The following is a 17,539-nucleotide window of genomic DNA, read 5'->3' as shown; positions in this document are numbered from 1 at the left end:
TAAAAAACCGGGTTTTTTAACGGGTCGTATTTAGACGTTTTTCTTGTAGTGATCCGACGTTCTGTGTCGTAAGTAACTAACATACAACGATATGTTCCGTTGTAAGTTCATAACACACGATACTATATTCCTTCGTAAGTTGATTTATTATTCTATTGAGAACGGGGCCCCTGCTTACTAACTTGCGACGAAATTATCCATTCCCCAATCTGCTCGTAAGCATTTCTTGTGTTCAAGTGTAAGCTAAAGTCTTACTAGGTTTCTTAGAATTAAAATATTGTAATTGTTTGCTAGTGCAATATGACATATTGTATTTTATTCATAAGAATGTTGGTTCTTGACGATCACCATCATGCACATCTAGGAAAGGAAATGCAAAGAATAACATTTGTATACTTTACATATGTATATCTATGTATATACTTATAAAACCCGTAGTGTGTAGTTGCATCTCATGTATATGTAATAAGTTATTTCATTTTAAATTGGTTATCGTCAATATTTAATAACTTACTATAAAAACAATAATTAAAGATTATTCATTTGACAATTAGAATAATACTTGAAATTTTAATTTTATTAAAGAGAGGTTGTACCAGGTGTATACCAATATAAATAAAATATAATTATAAAATACATATAATTTATTAATGGGTTTTTTCATAAATATCCAATTTTTACCAAATTTTTCCAAAATAATACTATCAAATTTTGAAAATATTTTCAAAACTAAGCAACTTGGAATGATTTTGCAACCAAGTTTGTAAGTTGAATTTTAAAAAATATTTGAAAAAAATACATTCTGCAAATTTCTAACAACATAAATTGCAACCTAAAATGCAATGCAACCCAATCTAATGTAAAGGGTTGCACAATTTAAACTAAAATGCAACCTATTATGCAACAGATTGTACTTTTGCAAATATTATCAAAACGAAATAGTATTTTAGCAAAAAAAATCTAAGTTGTTAAAATTCGCAAATTATTTTACATAAAATTGAATTTTTGATAAATTCCATTTATTAATTCGTTAATTAAAAAAATATAATTTATGAAAATAATTATATATATATCTAGATAATGTTGTGTGTATATATATACACACACACAAAATTATCCCACCATGAAACTAATAATTTAAAATTATGTACATTGTGGAAATAAATTATCATGTGATTAAAACATATAAACCTAAATGGAAACACCAAAAATAGTCACTAGAAATTATGCAATATGTTTAAGATATAATATTAATAATGTGATTATTACATATATTTCCTTTCCAATTATCAAATATATATTATATATACATATTAATTTATTTATATTTTACTACTAAATAATTTACTCATCCATTTTACTAGTTTTTGATAAGTTTTTAAATGTTTAATATCCAACATGTTCATCTACTGTGAAAAAATTAGTAATTTTACAAAGACAAAATATTTTTAACATATTAATATCTAATATTTGTACTTTAAAAAATAATATGTACAAATATTTCTGCTTCATTTTTTTTAAAAAATGATAAATTTATATATTTGGTAAAAGAACCTAAAATATGAAGTCTGAATCCATTTGTTTAAAATCTATATTATTAGTTTTTAAAATATTGGAAGATAATAACATTAGAATAAATACAAAATATTAAAAAAGATATAATTAGTAATATTAAATTAGTAAAATGAGGAAATGGGAGACCTTTTTCTGCACCCTAAATATTACAAAAATATTATTTTTTGCTAATTATCTTATAAGAATATTATTAATTCATTAAAATCATTTCAAGATTGTTAAATTTAATAAGTAGAAAGTATATTTGCAAGCTAAAGAAACCCCTACATGCCAGAGAAATGTACATGTTTTATAGAATAAATATTTTTTAATGTTTTATATTCTACATATATCTCCTATTTTTGATTGAATGGGACCTCTTTTTTTATCAACTCGGTACATCCGACATACATACATATTTATTTTATAAGCCATCTATTTATTATATTATGAAGGGGAAAAAATTATAATAGGATTACTAAACAGCTGGATGTCGGGGATATGGTGTTAGAAGGCTTTAATTGTGTACGGTGAGGCGCCTTCCATTTCAAGAAAATAATATTAAATACAACCAATTAAAATTCGACCTGGGTTAAATTTGACCAAAGGCGGTCAATCCCTTGGACATGGCTAAATTCGACCGGCCTCGGTCGAATTCAAACGATCATATTTAAATGGTCGTATTTGCAACCAATTTTAACCGAAAACAGTTAAAATTAAAACGGGCGAAACTAAACCGGTCACATTTAGCCCCTAAATTTGACAAAAAAAATTGAGCCTAATTTAGCTATATAAAAAAGTGGAGGGATTTTCCCGCCAAAGTAATTTATTTGGAACTGCTAAATTCAACCGATTTCGGTCAAATTTTATATTTCAAAATGACGGGTGATTTATAAACACTTCAAATTTTCCGAAAAAGTGAGGGAATTTCCCGCTGTTCTGGAAATATATTTCAATGGAATTCATTTGTATTTAGGATTTTTCAAAATTTTATTTTTAATAAAAAATATTTAAATGTTTGTGAATATTTTAAAATTATGAATATGGGAGATATAAACGGTATCCAAATAAAAAAATTATTATTTTGGTCTGAAACTTTGGTAATATCACAAATATATTTTTATTGATATTCATACGGTTAGATCAATGAAAAATATTTTTAAAAAAATCGAAACACCAATTCAGGACTAAACACTAGTTAGCTCTACTAGTCAACTGATGTTTGATCGGTAAAAAGGCAATCCAAATAAATTTATTTTGATCTAAAATTTTGGATATATCTTTAATATATATATCTATTGATATCCATATAGTTGGATCTATGAAAAAATATTTTAAAAATAATTGAAACACTAATTGATGACTAAACACTCGGTAGTTTACTAGACAAACTCATGCTTGACTTTTGAAATGGCAAACTAAAAAAATTATTTTGGTCCGAAACTTGGTAATATCACTAATATATATATTTATTGACATCCATACAAGTGGAACGGTGAAAAATATTTTTAAAAAATTGAAACACCAATTCAGGTACTAACACTAGTTAGTTGTATTAATTAAATGATAATTAACCGGTTTAAAATGGCAATCCAAATAAATTTATTTTGATCTAAAACTTTGGCTATATCTTTAATATATATCTATTGACATCCATACGGTTAGATCGATGAAAAATAATTTTGAAAAAATTGAAACACCAATTCAGCACTAAACTCTAGTTGGGTTTACTAGTCATACTCATGCTTGAATTTTAAAATGGCAAACCAAATAAAATTATTTTGGTCCGAAACTTTGGTTATATCACTAATATATGTCTTTATTGACATCTTTAACATTTTTATTGATGAAAAATATTTTTAAAAAAAATCAAAACATCAATTAGGACTAGGTGTACAAGTCAAATTGATGTTTACTTTTAAAATGGCTAACCAAATAAAATATTTTGATCTAAAACTTTGGTTATATCTCCAATATATATATATATTGACATCCATTGGTTGGATCGATGAAAATATTTTTAAAAAACGAAATACCAATTCAAAACTCATCACTAGGTAAAAGTACCAGGCAAACTGATGTTTGACTGTTAAAATGGCAAACACAAATAAAATTACTTTGATCGGAAATTTGGTTATATCACTAATAAGAATATCATTATTTTTTTCAATTTAAATAATATTTTGAGTTATATTTTAATTTTTGATTTATATTTATTTTGATCTTTATATCTTATCAAAACTGTATCACCTGTTTATATATTATTATATTCACTTAGTTTATTTATTCATTTTATATTTGAACTTGTTTTTAAATTATTTAAAGTTTAGTAAATATATAAAGAAAAATATGTTAATGGGAAAGAATAAATTTATCCAAATGTAAATTTTAGTTCTTGAAAAAATAATTATTTGTACGAGGCAACAAGTTTTAGTTTATTAATAGTTAGTGGGCCCAAATAATTTTGTGATACATGAAATTAGCAAAAAAGTGAAGCACAAGGGCATCAATGAGAGAGGGAGGGGACAACAAAGAGAGAGAGGAGGCTGAGTGTATCTAATTTGCTACGAGCTAGCTACCATTTATCACTCACCAACACGCGACCAACACGCCGACCAATAATTACAAAACCACCCATCTCTGCTTTTTTCAGAAAAAACAGAGAATATGCTCCAAATCGAAGACATGCTCCTGTGTTCTTCAAGATTGAGGCCCTGAATCGAATTGTTACCTAGTGTCCGATCAATATTCTATTTTATAAATCGAAGTTCTTTGTATTTATACATCGATGTTGTTGTTATTTCCATTTGCTTGATTTAAATTTGAATTAATATTGTTTATTACTAATTTTAGGGTGTTTTAGTCATGTATTTTGCAGTTATGAATTGATAGCTCATTGAACAATGAGCATAAGTAATTTTTTATATTTTATTGTTGAGTTTCCGTGCTGGCCGAAATATCTCCACTGACTTTGAGTTATTCCCTTTTCTGGCTTGTTATGAGTTTTGACTGTATGCTCCGATTAAATTGTTTTGTATGCGAATGGTAATAGTTTATATTAAGGTTTTGAGTTTGGTGGAGTTCTCGTGAAATTTGTTTTTTTTTGTTTAATCGGCGTTCTCTTGGTTTTGCCTGAAATCAGTTAACTATTGGTTATTTTGTTTGTTTGTAAGTTTAGATATGAATGATGAGATTTCGCATATCAATTTTGAGTGTCATTAGTTAAAAAACCAGACTGTGGTTTTGGGTTGAATTGGGGCTGCCGGAATGTGGGAAAATTCACTAGATTTTGGAAACTTACCAAATTCCAGAGATTTTTTTTTTTGAAAACTGGTGCTCTTTAATTTTGACCAAAGGACATCGAATTTAGAATTATATTTTCAGCCATATATGGTTGAATTTAATTATGGTGGGATTTTTACATTTTTCATAAAATTTATTTATTTGGGCGGGGATATTCATTTTTTATTAAATATCAATTTCACCGCTCTGGTTGAATTCTTCCAGTCGATTTAAACGGTTGTAATTTTCGGTTGTAATAGAAGGTCAAATTTTGAGAAATACGACCGACTTCTAAATTCGACTCCTTTATTACTAACCGTTCAAATCGGTCAAATTAGGTAAGTTCGACTGCGCCCGGTTGAATTTGGCTTATTCGACCGATTGTTATTGGACGAATTTAGCCTTTTTCCTTGTAGTGTTAGGCGTTTACTTCCATAGCCTATATTTAATTCACATGGTCTTCAAAATCAATATTTTACTTTGATAACAACTTTGATGCTTAAATTCAGGCACCATACAGATACCTCCGTGATCTAGTCGAGGTAACATATGTGGCTCAAAATGGTCCATTATGTTTTAAATTAGCTATAAGTTGATAGTTACATGTGGTGCAACTAAACCCAGCTCACATACAATAGTTTTATTTAATCCTACTTATTATGTAGCAATCCAATTTGTTTGATGCTCAAGTATTTCCCGAAATATTTTAGCATTCTCTAGTTCTCAATATAAAGGAAACAAGCATGTTTATGAAATTTTATTCATTTTCATATTATGTTCCACAAATTGATAAATATTTTAATTCTTGTTTATCCTATGTAGGTTACTTGATCACGAAGGAATCTCTTATTATAAAGGTACATTTTTATACGTCTTTTTTAGCTTGCAAACATTGATAGGAAATTCAATAAATTGAGATAGTTGCTCCCAGATTCAATTTTCTTACTATATTAATTTTCAGTATTACTTCTCCTAATAATTTGTTCACGTTCAGAAACTAAGAGATGAAATTGTTTTGTATTAGTTTGAGTATGAGGTGCTATTACGTGTTGAATTATTATCACTTTTTTTAAAAGACATATATTGTTATGCATAAACCTTGACAATAGTTTTGTTACTTGGAACCTTCGGTTAAAGTGGAAATTTTAGTTGTAGAGTTTGATGTTAGATATATTTGTGATGTCATGTCTAATCCGATTTGTTTAGTTTCAGAACTTAATATCAGAACTTAACTGGAAATCAGAACTTACTGAAAATAAGAAGTTATCAGAACTTCCATCAGGACTTACATCAGAACTTAAGTGTGGATACACTTCAGGGATGAAAAGCGGTTGATTTACAGGAGAGGATCTGGATTAAACGAAGAAGATATGATTGAAGAGTTATACAGCTAAATGACTACAGTAGATAATCTCTGATTGATGTATTTTAGGAAACAGAACATATCATATCAATTAGGAGATATCTTGTAACTGTGTAGTATATAAACACAGATTAGGGTTTACACTATATGTGTTATCATTCACGAGATTATTATTCATTGTAACCCTAGCAGCTCTTAGTGATATCATACATCACTGAGAGAGTAGATTAAACCTACTGTAACAGAGTTTGATATATTGAATAAACTTGTTTTCTATTACATACTTGTGTTAATAATCGAATTGATTGTAGATACTATATTCAACCCCCTTCTATAGTATCATTGAGGCCTAACAAGTGGTATCAGAGCCAATTCGTTAAGCTTACAAACAGTTAAGATCCAAAAAAATAATCATGTCTGATCAATCAAAAACACAAGACCCTCCAGAACCTGCAAAGGTTCAACTCATTCAAAACACCAGTAGATATGAAACCATCAGGGTTCCTATGCTCAGGGTATCTGAGTACCCTGTATTGAGTGTGAAGATGGCCATGTTTCTGGAAGCAACAGATCTAAAATATTTAGACAGAATTTATGATGGTCCACACAAGCCCACAAAGCTTTCGGTTGCAGTTGGGAATGAGCCACATAAGATGATTCCCAAAGAAAAGAGAGAACTCACCACTGAAGACATCTCTTCACTAGCTTTTCTTAATTGAAAGTGATGTGTAAGAAATTTATAGACCAAATTGTGTAAAGTTTTACATCACTAATTTTTTAATAAAGCGATGTACTCGTTACTAATAGACATTTGTTATAAATAAAACCGATGTCCTTTACTACATAACCAGAACTAAAACATTGGAATAACAAGCATCCATACAAATCCAACCAGTCAATCATTCATACATTTAACCATTCAATCATCCGAAAACCAAAAAATTGTAATGCATAATTAAAGTGGATTAGTAATGCATAATTAAAGTGGTACAAAAAATATATGACTGATTGCAAAGGAGGATTGTCTGACAGAGGAGACAACTCAAATGTCAAATGCTACAATTAAGGTGGAAGTTCTGACAAGAAAGGGTTCATAAAGACTGAAGGCAAAGGAGGATTGTCTGACAGAGGAGACAACTCAAATGTCAAATGCTACAATTGTGGTGAAAGAGGTCACATCTCCTGATTGAGAAAGGAAAAGGTGATAAAGGCCAGACACTTATCACAAAGAAGAAAAACTAGGCAGACACTTCAGAATCTGAAGAAGAGGTGAACCATGCCTTAATGGCAAATGCTGATAGAAGTTCTGATGCTGCTGAACTAAAGGTACCTCTATCAACTCTTGCTTTTGATACAGAAGATATTACTGAGTTGAGATTTTTCTGAAAAACATTTACATTAGCTATAGAGATCAGACTTTAGAGAATGAAAGATTAAAATCTGAAAATCTAAAGTACAAAAACAAAAATAGCTATCTTGAAGAAGAGTTAGTCAAGATGAACATTATTCAGACAGAGAGATAATGCTGTGTATGTTAAGAATGAATTGCTTAAACAGATTATCCAAAAAATGAATTAGAAAAAGAAAGAAAAATCATCAGGACTTGGACTAACTGGCAAAAAACTCAGAATATTCTAAGTAATGGAAACTGGAAAAAGGGGTTAGGTTATAAAGATGGTAAAAGTGAGAAAGGGACTTTGCCAATTAAGCCTATTGTTATCAAACAGACTGAAAAGCCAAAGATAAATCGTGTTAAATTTGTTGCAAAAACTGTTGTGTCTGATTCAGAAGAGATGAAAGACTATAAAATAGAAGTCAAAGAAAAGACAACTTCTGACAAATTAAAACAGGATAAACCAGCTTTCGTAAACATTGGCTTAATGACAAAGAAGCAGCTTAAGTATAAGCTGAAAGAGATTAAAAATGTGAACAAGGTAAAGGAAGCTAGGAAAAATAGGAATGGAAAGGAAGGTGTGAATAAAAGTAATTATATGCATGTTCCTAATGCTCCTAGAAAGAAATGCTATAATTGTGGAAACTCTAACCATCTTGCTTCTTTTTGCAGGAAAATAAAGATATAAACTATTTACCTCCTAGATCAGGAGTTAAGAGTCAGTCTGTTAGGTTTAAACCACAAAATCCTTATTGTGGTAGTTTATGGCATTCTATTTATACTTGTAAGGAATATCATAGTTTGTACTATGATTATTATGAAATAAAACCTTCTTTAAAGAAAGTTAGTGTAATTCCTTCTAGTGTAAATTCTGATCCAAAGTCTGATATAAAGTCTGATAAAAAGCATGTTAGCATAAACTCTGAAACTAAATCCGCTGCAAATGCTAACAAACTTAACAAGGCCAAAGGATCCAAGAAAGTCTGGGTCCTTGAAACTAATCAATAGCGGTCTTTGTGATTGCAGGGCAACAGGAAAAACATCCTGGTTCTGGACAGTGGATGTTCAGGATATATGACGGGAAATAAAGCCCTGCTATCAGACTTTGTGGAGAAAGGACCCAGGAGTTTCTTATTGAGATGGCAACATGGGAAAGACTCTAGGATATGGAAATATCAATCTTGGGAATGTCATAATTGAAACAGTAGCTCTTGTCTAAGGACTTAAACACAATCTGCTAAGTGTGAGTCAAATCTGTGACAGAGGTTATCATGTGGATTTCTTTGAGGAACACTGTGTAGTTGTAAGTAATTCTACAGGAAAAGTGGTTCTGAAAGGTTACAGACATGGTAACATATATGAAGCCAGACTTTTAACAAATTTGATGGTTCTGCAATCTGTGTGTTAAGCAGAGCATCAATTAAAGAAAGCTGGAATTGGCACAAGAGACTCTCTCATTTAAATTTCAACAACATAAATGAGCTAGTAAAGAAAGATCTTGTGAGAGGACTGCCAAAATCAATATTTGCTCCTGATGGTCTTTGTGCCTCATGTTAAAAGGCAAAAAAAGAAAATCTTCATTCAAGAGAAAAACTGAATCCTCAAAACTTGAGCCTTATCATTTACTGCATTTTGATCTATTTGGTCCAGTCAATGTCATGTCTATTGTAAAGAAGAAATATGCTATGGTTATAGTGGATGAGTTCACAAGATACACTTGGGTGTATTTCTTGCACAAGAAGAATGAAACTGCATCTACTCTAACTGATCATGTCAGACAGCTGGATAAGTTAGTCAAAGATTCTGTTAAAATAATAAGAAGTGATAATGGCACTGAGTTCAAGAATTCAATCATGGAAGAGTTCTGCAAAGAGCAAGGAATAAAGCAAGAATTTTCTGCACCTAGAACTCCACAGCAGAATGGAGTTGTAGAAAGAAAGAACATGACTCTTATTGAAGCTGCACGAACTATGCTTGATGAAGCAAAGCTACCAACCTATTTTTGGGCTGAAGCTGTGCAGACTGCTTGTTTTACATAAAGTGCTACACTCATAAACAAGCATGGAAAAACACCATATGAGATGGTGAAGAAAAAGAATCCAAATCTGAAATACTTTCATGTATTTGGATGCAAGTGTTTTGTTCTTAAGACTCATCCTGAACAGCTGTCAAAATTTGATCTAAAAGCTGATGAAGGAATTTTTGTTGGATATCCACTTTCCACAAAAGCCTTCAGAGTCTACAATTTAAGAACAAGGGTTGTCATGGAATCTATCAATATATCTTTTGATGATAAAATGATTACTGGACTTGAAGATTTCAATGATCATGATCAGCTGAGATTTGAAAATGAAGATGTAAATTCTGATTCTGTAAATTCTGATGACCTAAATCCTGATCCTGTAAGTTCTGACGGGTTAAATTCTGATGTCATTGAAACTGTGGTAACTGCTCCAAAGGAAAATGCACCTGTTCAGGGGGAGCAAGCTGATGATCATACCACATCTCAAGACTCTCAAGAAGCATCAGAACCAGTCACTGGCTCTTCAAGTTATAATTTAAATTTTAATTTATACTCAGTTCTATAATATTCTAATTGTTATTTCAGACTAAATAAATATCAGCAAACTAAATCTATCTACTATTATATTAAAAATGAAACAATGAAAGTTTGGTGGTAGTCGGTCTGGTCATCGTAATTATAATAATACTTAAAATAAAGCACACTCATTAATATTCACAATAGAATTATTCAAATAAAAATAGAATTATAATATGTCTAATGGTCTTGATTAAACAAAAAAAATTATACCATTCATTCGGGCTGTGCTAAAAAAATTAAACAAAAAACTAAATATAATTAGCTAGATTTGGGTTGATATAACGGGTGTGAGGACAAAATAAAATTTGCTATCTCATGCTAAAACCAAAAAATAAATACTATCAATCCGTCTAAATTTTTTTTATTAACCGTGCAAAAGAAAAATAAAATTTGAAATGTTAAACGTTTGTCTATATAATATTATCACGCTAAAATAAAATACATTATCTATTCGACTTAAATAAAATAATATTTACCGAGAGTTAAAGTAAAATTGAAAACAAACTAAATGTAATTAGCTGATTAATATAACGGGTCTGAGACTAAAATAAAATAATATTTATTATTGATCTACGATAAAATTGAAATTAAATTCAAATTAAGTTAATTTTTATATTAATAATGTGTTAAAGTAAAACTAAAGTGTACCTAATGGGTGATTATTATCTTTCATCAACACACCTATAAATATCAATAAAATTATATATTTCAATTAGTGATATTTTTTAAAACTAAAATATCACAAATTTATACACGTGTATATTTAAAATTATTGTCAATTTATATTATTAAAAATTCTTATAAATAATTTTAGAGTTTAAAATTTTCACTTTAAATTAAATTCAAAATTATATATTATATAAAATCCGTCAATCGCACGGTTTATGCTAATATTTCAATAGACAAGAGCTAATAAAAATTGGTTTAATAAAGGAGAGCTAATTAAAATTTGAGACATTTTATTGTGTGCGTATCCGAATAATAATAATAAATGTACATAAAAGTAGTAGATCAAGTATGTACAACCTTTGTATCTGTATTCATAAAAAACCTCTCGACTTTCCCCTGAAAATACATAAAACACCCACGTATGTGGACAGTGGACTTCTGTTGACAGTGTATCAGCACTTCAGTAGTAACATACAAACATATACAGTGGGGACCCACTTTCAAGAAATTACTTTCTTCCCTCTTCATTTTCGTTTCATTCTTTGCTTTCCTATATATATTTGATTACTTTCTATCTCCATCATCTTTTCTTTCTTAAGTTTTCTGAAGTGCCAAGTTTCCAAAACACGTTCTTTGCTTTGCTTATTTTATATATAACAAGAATAATATTCTAAACAGCACATACATGCAATTTGGTTCTTGAAGATAGCCTTGCTGTAACTGTAAGTTTGTTCAAAATCCCCCCCCCCTTTTTTTAATATGGTATTGTTGTTTCATTTCTTGTTAAACCCCATATGGGGATTTTAGTAAGCTGATTAGTTCATTTGTTTTTCTCTTTATAAAGAGAGTTTAGTTTGTGGAGTTTTTTTTTTATTTAATGATTGAATTACTGCAAGAAACTACCAAATGTACTAGTTTAATTGTGTATGAAATTGTTTCAACTTATTGAGATTTTTTGTTAATGGGGTTTTATTTGTGGTGAACTTTAACTATAGGACTGGAATCAACTGTCATGTTCTTGTTTTAGATTTTCTATGGATTGGCAAATGCTTGTGATTGTTTTGTCCGGTTTTTTTTGTAGATTGTTAATTTTAAGTGTATAGTTGATATGAGTTATAGGTTCAAGCTTCTTGTGATAGAACGACTTTATGACCCTGTAAGCTTGCCTGAAATGGCCAGAGTTTTAGCCGTAAATTGGCATAGTTTTCTGTTCGGAAGAGAAAAGTGTTAGCGTAGGACCTTACTTTATAAATTTGCTGACATAGAACATTTTATTAGTTCTTAATGATTGATTTAATAAAATTAAACAATGTAAAAGAGAATATCAGTAGCCTAACAAGATTCCATAATTAGATGTAAACATATATTGCTACTTTCTTTGGGCTTATCGTTGTGACAATTGCATCTATGAATAGGTAAATAATCTGTCAATTTGGCTTTAAGAAATGGTTGATATTGTGACTCAAGAAATGGTTAATTCTCGTGACTCGGGAAATGGCTTATCGTCATAACCTGGTGGCTTCTGCTTTTTCGCATCCTTATGTGTTCATATGTGAAACGTGTGCCAGCATTCTACCTGCTTTTAAAATGTGATATGTGCAACGTGTCCAGACATTCTACCTGCTTTTAAAATCTTGCCGACATAGAACCTGCTCATATATATATACTAATTTTTATCTTGTTTCTTTTTTTAATCATCTAGTGTTAATGGTTTTTGGGGATTATCTAAATCAGTGTTATTTCTTGCCTTTCATCGTTGTTAAAATTCAATTGGTAAAACTTACCAATTAGTGCTTTGTTTTTTGATCCCTGTAATTGTCTAAACTTATATCCTTAGATTGAACTTTAAACATTGTGGATGTTGCATTTTAGATTCTTCCCCTAAATTATTATAATACTATATTACATTTGTAAGGAACTTGAACGTATCGTTTTGATTTATATCTTTATGTAATTAGTGCTATCTCTTCCCGTAAGGATATGTACATAGTAAATGCTCATCTTCTTATGGCATGTGGAAATAATCTGTTTTGATCTCTTATAGTTCGGAATGCATTCTGCTACTTTTTGCAGTTCTTTGATAAATCAAATTACTCTTATTTTCTTCTTATACAGGTAACTGATTAAGTTTGGCTTCCAGAAGCAGGTTGAAAAAGTTGGGTACAGGTCCTAAATGACTTCAGTTGCTTCACTCAGAAGCAGGACTAGCAGTGTCTCGGCATCCAGTGAAGTTTTTTGCTCTTCCTGTGGTTGACAACTTGAACAATTGAAAATAGTGATTTTGATAATAACTGATCTCTTTTATTTCAGGTGACTGTTCTGTTGATGGATACTCAAGTTGCAGGTACCTACCTGTCTTTCCCATTCCTTAGGGAAGATAAACATATTTAATTTAAATGAAAAATAAAGCAACCTTAACATTTGTGTGTTTGAACTTTGAAGGGCCTCTCAAGAAGGGAGGTCAGGCAGTGTTCAAGATGAGTACAATCATGCTCAGTGCGCAGTCCTCGTGACATGAGCTTACCATATCATGGAAATAGACACCTCCCATCGAATATGGTTGAGCAGAACAGCCTTGACAGAAGCACTAGTACTACTGCTGGGCACACTGGTAAAGAGCTGAGTGCATACAAAAGGGTAGTAAATCACAAAGATACAAGGAGAGAGAAAACAGGCCAATAAAGTTGAAATGGATCTTCAAATTTGGTTACCCCCAGAAACAGATGACCACGAAAATGACATGGAGTGCAGTGTTGCAAATTATGATGATGACGAGGACGAAGGTGATGATGGTACAAAATGGAGAAGACCTAGTTCTTTAGGTAGCTTTGGAGAGAAAAGTTTCCGGAGCTACAGATATAGGAGAAGCAAAAGGCTATGGACTACGTAATAAATTGCAAGTTTAAAGCTCTTGTGTTCATCTTCTTACATCAGCCGGGGTTGCTCCTTTGGGTAACGACGGAGACAATTGGGTGGATATTGTGACTTCCTTATCTTGGGAAGCTGCTTCCTTTGTGAAGCCTGATATCGGTGCGGGAAAGGCAATGGATCCTGATGGATATGTTAAGGTTAAATGTGTTGCAAGTGGTTCTCGAAGCAATAGGTGATAGCTTAAACCTGTATTTGTTGCTGCTAATGCCCTAATGCTATTGTCAATTGCCTCAAAGCTCTCTGTTCCATTCTAGTAAATATTCTTGATGACCAGTTGTGGTTCCGACCAACTATTGTTTCACTTGTTTGTTAGCTATGAAGTGAAGACCATAGCTCTTTAAATGCATCCTTTCTATATGATGAGAAAACTGTACAAAGTATACAGATATCTTTTTGCTTCTTAATAGTGGAATTTATAATGATCACATTGATGCAGCATAGTTATTGTCATTACAGCCAGTCACTGATGTTGGACGGCACCATTTCTGGAAACTATATTCGTTTTGATGTGCAGTCAGTTAGTTAGCATGGTATTCAAAAAGCACGCTGCACACAAGCACATGCCAACTAATTACAAAACCTAGGCTGTGGCTGATCCAGGGTGCTCTTGATCTTTCATTGAGGGGATTGTCATCATTTGAATCAATAAAACAGGTGTTCAAGACTAAATAAAGAATTATTAGCGTTGAATCTTACTCTCTATTCAACATCTGTAATTATGAGTGACGTGGGCGAGAAGGATACCCATAAAATCCATTATTGAAAGAATAGCGAAGTGCAACCGAGCATAATTTTAGTTGAAAAAACTGTTTCTCGTGTATATACAAGAATCCATCTTGCAAAAGGAATGACACTAGTTATTGATATGAAACTCCACCGCCTGCAGAGGTTCTCGCTGTACTGGTTCAGTAATCTTATCATTAGATTACACTGACTGGAAAAAGCTCAGACAATGTGATTCCTTTCATTTCGAGAAGTTAGTAGAGGAACATATTGCTAGTGGAGAGTGTGGAAAAAAACCCAGCAAGACTTTGATGTTCCTTAGTGGTTGTCCTACACGTCAGGGTTGTACAGTAAGTTCCTCTTTGCTTATGAAGTTTACATCTAGTCTTAACCATACCTTTTTTGAGTTTGCAAAGGGTGCCCTTGTATTTCTTGTTGTTTGACTTTCATTCTAATGCTTAAAAATAAAAAAGAAATTGGAAATCCAAAATTCATTTGTCGTTTAAATAAGCTTCTATTCTACACTCTTTGTAGATGTAACTCGTGAAGATTATTAATATCACATTATTTTTTGTTTCTCAAAATTGTTTGTGATTTTTTTAGTGAATATTGGTGTAGTATGATAAAGGCTTGCAACTATGGTCAATTAGGAATTTAAAATTAGTAACAATTAAGCAGAAAGTTGTTTCCTATTTATTAGAGGTTTTTACTTGTTATAGAAATATTTGCATGAGAGCTCGGGCTCATATCCTCAGGTAAAGCAAATACTCTGTGTTGTCTTGGCATGATACTGGCCAGTTGTAGCTGTTGCGTTCAATTTTTTCATTGTCATGTAAACATGGTAGATCCTCGTGTAGAATAGCTGTTAATTTAATATGTCACTGAATTTACAGAATTTTGGAAAATTTCAGATTTTACTGAAAGGAACAAACAGGGAAGAACTGAAGAAGATTAAACTTGTGGTCCAGTACGCAGTCCTTGTGGCTTATCATTTGATTCTTGAAACGGCTTTCCTTCTAGATCAAAAGGCCATGTTCTCTACCCTCCCTCTTGATAGACTGGTAAATATGTCATCACCTGATCAACGACCATATTTTTTCTCCGGTGAGGCATATGTTCCTTGGCCCGTGGATTCTATTGTTAAAAGTGATTCATCAGGTGCAATTAACATCCACATCGCTGATGGATTTTATAAAGAAGGGACACGAGATGTAGGGTTAAAGAGTGATTCCTTGTTGCCTTATGAGCCATATAAACCTCTAGTTTTTACCCCTTTTTTATCAATCTCAGCTTCCATAAACAGAGGCTTTGGTGACAGTTTTCCTCTTTTATCTTCTTCTCAGCAACCTATCTCTACATATTTAGGCATCACTGAAGAGGTTCCTTACAGTCAAGTTCAATCAGCTAATATGCTTTCAACCAATTTAGTGGCAAATGTTAAATCTTATAGTCTAATACAGAATATTAATGGTGAAGAGAAGGCTCTTGATAGTGATAGAACCTCAGTTCAGAGAAAAGCCCAATTGTATACACAAAATTCTGGGGGTGACTATAAAGATCAAACACAGTTTATGGATGATATTAACAGAATGTTTAATGCCGATAGTATCTTAGTACTGATGTCTCGCAGGAATTCCTCCACCGGAAGTATATGTGAGCAGAGTCATTTTTCTCATATTAAGTTCTACCGGAATTTTGATATTCCACTTGGAATATTTTTAAAGGATAACTTACTCAATCAGGTTAGTACAAACTATTTATGTGATTTAAAATTATTTTTGTGCTTTCTTCATATACATAATATTAAAATACGTATTGCTTCTATGACCATATAGCCGCTATTTTCAGAGGCTTTTATGTAGCTTGTGCGGTGGATCACCAGAAGCTCATATATATTATTATGCACATCACAGTAAGCAGCTCACAATACATGTTAGACATCATATTACACAAAAGCATCTTCCTGGTGAAACCGATGGAAAAATTTGGATGTGGAGTCGCTGTGGTGATTGTAAACTTCAAAATGGAAAGACACTATCTACAAAAAGAGTCTTAATGTCAGCTACTGCCCGTGGTTTGTCCTTTGGAAAGTTTTTGGAACTTAGCTTAGCGAACCACTTGTCATCTAGTAAAATTCCCATCTGCGGGCATCAATTGCATACTGACTTCCTCTACTTCTTTGGGTATGTGAACTTGTATGAATGTCTATATTGTAAATTGCAGAAATAAATATACAAACAACTATGCCTCAAAGAGACTTGAATCCTCAACCTCTTATTATCGAGAGGAGAGTGGTATCCTCTAAACTATTAGCGGGCATTATTTTTGTTTTTCAGAATGAACTATACGATGCATGGGTCCAAAACATCAAAATTCATATAAACTTTTATGCTTTTCCCATCGTGTCTGTAAATATGGTGTACTCATTCACTTATCTGTTATTAGAATGCTCAATGCTGGGTCATGCTTGCCTTTCTTAGGTTTTTTCAAATACCACCTTGTTACTAATCCATATTTCATTGATGTTGTTCACATTGCAGATTGGGGACAATGGTTGCAATGCTCAGATATTCACGGGTTATGAAATATTCTGTATCACTACCTCCTGAGAAGCTAAACTTTTCTTGTCAAATAAATGGAGAACGTCTCAAGAAATACTTTGACAGTGTAAGTATGTTTGGGAGTAGCTTCATTTCTAGTGGCTCTGTAATGTTTCTGTGAGCAATGAGGCAATGATTTAAGAAATATTTACTCTTATCCTGCTTAAATTGATGTTGATCTTTCTTCCATATAGATATCAAACTTGAATGAGGAAGTAATTGAAGTAATCCTTGAAGCCGAGACACTTTTGAAGGACATCAGTTTGCATTTTGAAGGATCAAAACTCAAAATTCAAGGATCACGGAGAGAATTCTCGGATATTGTGGAGATGTTGAGGCAGGAAAGACGCCAATTTGAGGTTTGTGCTTCTTACTTATAAAACTCTTTGCACTTTGGCCGGAAAGTATAATGACTTTAACAA

General features: G+C 31.7%; 1 long non-coding RNA gene and 1 pseudogene across 1 annotated transcript; both read left to right on the top strand.

Annotated features, from left to right (window-relative positions):
- Positions 1 to 12,678: 12,678 nt before the first annotated feature.
- Positions 12,679 to 13,351, top strand: LOC141702964 (uncharacterized). Its single transcript, XR_012567314.1, has 3 exons — positions 12,679 to 13,088; positions 13,174 to 13,207; positions 13,306 to 13,351. It is a non-coding gene; the product is annotated as an uncharacterized LOC141702964 (long non-coding RNA).
- Positions 13,352 to 13,552: 201 nt separating this feature from the next.
- LOC141702963 (putative 1-phosphatidylinositol-3-phosphate 5-kinase FAB1D) lies at positions 13,553 to 17,509 on the top strand (annotated as a pseudogene).
- Positions 17,510 to 17,539: the final 30 nt, after the last annotated feature.

The sequence above is a fragment of the Apium graveolens genome, unplaced genomic scaffold (assembly GCF_009905375.1).
Source record: "Apium graveolens cultivar Ventura unplaced genomic scaffold, ASM990537v1 ctg6009, whole genome shotgun sequence".
NCBI lineage: Eukaryota > Viridiplantae > Streptophyta > Magnoliopsida > Apiales > Apiaceae > Apium > Apium graveolens.
The sequence above is the reverse complement of the archived record's forward strand: the minus strand, read 5'-3'. Positions and strand labels throughout refer to the sequence as shown.